This window comes from Balaenoptera acutorostrata, chromosome X (assembly GCF_949987535.1).
Source record: "Balaenoptera acutorostrata chromosome X, mBalAcu1.1, whole genome shotgun sequence".
Lineage (NCBI taxonomy): Eukaryota > Metazoa > Chordata > Mammalia > Artiodactyla > Balaenopteridae > Balaenoptera > Balaenoptera acutorostrata.
In genome coordinates this window covers 29,748,466-29,753,285 of record NC_080085.1, presented here as the reverse complement: position 1 = coordinate 29,753,285, position 4,820 = coordinate 29,748,466, and the positions used below count along the sequence as shown (strand labels likewise).

General features: G+C 41.1%; 1 pseudogene; it reads right to left on the bottom strand.

Annotated features, from left to right (window-relative positions):
* Positions 1 to 2,998: 2,998 nt before the first annotated feature.
* On the bottom strand, positions 2,999 to 3,617 carry LOC103006958 (THO complex subunit 7 homolog; annotated as a pseudogene).
* Between the last annotated feature and the right edge of the window lie 1,203 nt (positions 3,618 to 4,820).

Here is a 4,820-nt window from a genome sequence, read left to right as displayed (position 1 = left end):
GAAGTTTGTACAATATAGTCATTTGTTTATGTAGTGTGGTAGGCATAATAATGGCCACCCAAAGATGTCCATGTTCTAATCCCAGGAACCTGTTAATATGTAGTTGAAGGTCCTCAAGACCACCCTCAGGTTCAGTGATGTGCTAGGAGGGCTCACAGAATTCATAAAAGTTGTTAAACTAGTTACAGTTTATTAAGGCAAAAGGATAAATATTAAAATTAACAAAGGCAAAAGTTGTATAAGACGGACTCCAGGAGAGACCAGGTGCCAGCTCCCAGTGGAGTCACATGCACAATATTTAACTTTCCCAGCAATGATGTGGGACAACCAACACAAAGTAGTGCCAACAGGAGTTTACCCAAATCTTGGTTTCCAGGGTTTATTGGGGTTGGTAATGTAGGTATGGAGCAGTCTTATGGCTTATCTTAGTTCCTAAGTCTCCAGCCTCTCCAGAAGTAAAATGGATCCAGTATTACCCAAGGATCACACTTTAAATCACATTGTTAGCATAAATTATACTGTGGCCCAAGGCCTGAGGTAGACAAAGATAAATATGTCAGTTAGGATATTCCCAGGGCTTAGAGGTTATCTCCCAGAAATCAGTCAAGAGCCAGATGTTTCTTTGGAATGTGCAGAATTTGAACAGCCCATGCCTGCTGATTGAATATTTTACTGCATAATAGCAAAGAGGACTTTATAGATATGATTAAGTTAAGGGCTTTGAAATGGAGAGATTATCCTGGATTATCTGGATGGGGCCAATAAAATAACAAAGATTCCTAAAAGAATTAGAGAAGGATAGGTGAGAATGAAGAACACAGCGACAGAGTGATATGATATAGTTTGGGAGACGCTATGCTGCTGGCTTTGAAGATGGAGAAAAGGGACCATAAGCCAAGAGAAGGCAGGCAGCCTTTAGAAACCGGAAAAGGCAAGGAAATGGATTCTCTTCTAGAGCCTCCAGAATGAACACAACCCTGGTGACACCGTGCTTTTAGCCCAGTGTCAGATTTCTGACCTTCAGAACTATAGGGAAGCCACTAAGTTCCTAATAATTTGTTACGTAAAAAAATATTAAAATAATACAATAGAATAGAAGTATTGTATATATATGAAAATATATAATGTATGTATATTTGACATGTGTGTTTATATACATATGTATATCTTTGGGTAATTTACAGCAAACTTTTAAAATGCCTATCTTATTACTTACACATCTTACCTTCAAGGCAACACGCACTCAGACACCCAAGTACACACACTTACATGCACACACGTATATAACACACCATGTTCAGATTTATCTTGCTCCAGTGACAGCTCACAAATTTCTGAGTAGAATACATTGGGTTTGACTTGAGATTATGAAATTCATGGTAAACATCATCAAGGCAGATGGATACCTAGGTTTTTCATTTCATTGATGAACATGTTTTGGTATACAAAGTGACAGTTGCTATTAAGATTTGGATTTCATACCTATTTCCAAGTAAATTGCACCTACAGTCTATTTGCAAGCTCCATGTTTTAGAAATTCAGCTTTGTATTTGCTGCATTTATTACATTCCTTTGCATTTTTCTTATATCTACTTTGCTTAACAAGAAGACACTGAAGTTTTAAGTAGTTCTCTATGTGACTGAATTAATAACATAGTTCTTCAGTTGGTAATAAGAAGTCTCTTGGAATTATCTTGCACTCTTTTTCTTATGCTAGTTACTTGGTAGATTGAGCAGTTCTTAAATCTTTTGATTAAAATTGCTGTACACCTTAACTAACAGTGTTTCTGAACCATAGTGCTTAACAAAGCCTGGATATTACAGAATCAGGATACAATCTGGCCCAGCAGTTGATCTCTGCTCAGATCACTCAGAGGGTAATTAGAGAAAGTCAACAATATATGTTAAGTCTATAATTTAGTTTTTTTTTTTAAATTTTTTAAAAAGATCATGAAATCCTTTTTTTTTTTTAAAGGCATTTTAGTTTTAATTAAAATCTGTATTACCAATGTTGGGCAAGTAATTTACATTTCTTTTTTTTTTTTTAATTATTATTTATTTTTGGCTGTGTTGGGTCTTCGTTTCTGCGCGAGGGCTTTCTCTAGCTGCGGCGAGCGGGGGCCACTCCTCATCAAGGTGCGCAGGCCTCTCACTATCGCGGCCTCTCTTGTTGCGGAGCACAGGCTCCAGACGCGCAGGCTCAGTAGTTGTGGCTCACGGGCTGCATGTGGGATCCTCCCAGACCAGGGCTCGAACCTGTGTCCCCTGCACCGGCAGGCAGACTCTCAACCACGGGCGCCACCAGGGAAGCCCATGAAATCCTTTTTGCAAGACTCTTGAAAATGACTCCTACAGAACAAAACGATAGAGAGAAAACATTTCAACAAAACATTTAACAACCACATTGCTGAAGTATTAAGAACAGAGATCTAGAAAGTAATGCATATTGATTTACTTTGCATCTTGTAATTACCTCTGATATCAGTGATTCTTAATATCATGGAACCTCTCCCACAATAAGTATACACCACAAACATTTTGTATATAATTTCATAAGTTCACAGCCCTCCTGAGAGCCTATTCATGGACTTCATTTTCAAAAGTGGTAACGATTTCCAGAAATTGACTAATTTTCTCAGGTACATCCTAGAAATGCCACCTTCTCACTATCTTCCACTTATTTTGTGAGCAAATCAATGTTACTAGTTAAAAACTACCTAGAATACCAATGAGCACTGACATATCTAGCTTGAAAATATTTTATTAAACATTTTTGGATGTTGCTTCCTATCTTTTAAGTATAAAAAAGGCATTTCAATAAAAACAAATATATAATGAAGTCATCTCCCTTTGTGTGAAGAAATATGAATGAACTGTGCATTAAAATTTAAAAGCAACGTAGTTCACCGCCAAAACTTTAAATGTCTCAAGAGCACAACAAATTCTGAACACACTAAGATCATGTTGCTACTTCAATATTCTTGGGAATGGTGAGTGATTAGTTGGTCTGTGGTTTAGGATCAGTTTCCATGCTTGTTTCTTGAGCTTCTTCTACCTCTGAGAGCTTTTCATCGTTTTCCAGTGTTTGCTGAAGTTCATGGATGGTACTATGAAGAACATGAAACTGTTTCCTTCTCAATTCTAGCTTATCTTCAACACTTTCTTTAATATGTGAAAGATGCTCTAGTTCTTTTCCCAGAGCCTCTAGTTCCTTTAATGTCTCATGCCTGTCTGGATGACGCTGGATCACTTTTGCCAATGCATCATATTCTTCGCGATTTTTTCGTATTCGTTTTGAAGAATTTGCTTTTTGCACTCAGCAATTTTTTCATGTGCTCCAGCAATGCTACATTCTATTTCTTTGTAATTTTTTTCATAATTTTCCACTTCTCTGAGATTCATATTATACATCAGCAAGTTTTGCCCATTGAAAATTCACATTGGTACAGTGTGCTCAGCATACGTTGGTACTGGCTGTATCCCTCTTCCTGGGATCCAGAGTTGTACCATTTAATGAAACGTCTCACTAGTAGATTAATTCTCCGATCATCTCCAGCGCCATCTCCATCAATTAGGAGACGCTTCCGTATGACTTCGTAGTCAGTCAGGGCTTCCATGGCGTGCGCGGCGGCGGCGGTGGCGGCGCAAGCTGAGGCGGCGGTTGGCGGTGGCGGAGGTCGAACTCCCACAATGCAGCCGGGTAAACAGCTATGGAGGAGGAGGCGGCGGCGCCCGCGGCCGCCCGCTCCGCCGCCTGAGCCCCGCCGCACCGCCGCCGCCGCCGCCGCCGCCGCCGCCGCGGGACCTGCGCTCCGCGCGCTCCCCGAACTCCCCGGGGGCGGCCGCGGCCGGCGCGTGTGGGGCGAAGCCCTATAATTTAGTTTTCTATGCAAATACCATAACTAAAAGGGATGAAAAGCATTTGCAACTAAAAACAGTATAGCGTTTTATGAAATGGGTCCAGTCAAGTAGTACACTGAAAGCTTATATAGACAATTCCATTATTTACGAATTCCATATTTTTGAATTTTTTTATTTGTTGAAATATATTTGTACACCCGATTTCAATACACATGGAACCTTCACCATCATTCACAGATATGCACAGGGTAGCAAAAAGTTTTAGTCACCAAGTTAAATATTCCCAGCTGGGGTCAAACAAGGGGACGCTGCCTCCTTGTGTCAGCTCTCATACTGTAAATGTGTCCTTTACATGGACTGTTCTGTGCCACTTTTGTCACATTTTTCTGTTGATTTTGTTGTTTAAAATAGCCTCCCAGCATGGTGGTGAACTGCTGTCTAGTCTTCCTAAGCACAGGAAGGCTGTGATGCGGCTTACAGGAAAAATAGATGTGTTAGATAAGCTTTGTTCAGTCATGGGGTATAATGCTGTTGGCTGGGAATTCAGTGTTAATGAATCAGCTGTACATTAAAGAAGGCGTCTGTAGGGCTTCCCTGGTGGCGCAGTGGTTGGGAGTCCGCCTGCCGGTGCAGGGGACACGGGTTCGAGCCCTGGTCCCGGAAGATCCCACATGCCGCGGAGCGGCTGGGCCCGTGAGCCACAATTACTGAGCCTGCGCGTCTGGAGCCTGTGCTCCGCAACAAGAGAGGCCGCGATAGTGAGAGGCCCGCGCACTGCGATGAAGAGTGGCCCCCGCTTGCCACAACCGGAGAAAGCCCTCGCACAGAAACGAAGACCCAACACAGCCATAAATAAATAAATAAATAAATAAATAAATAATTAAAAAAAAAAAACACACACACAAAAAAAGAAGGCGTCTGTAAACAGAAACACAGGTGAAATAAGATGTATTGATCGA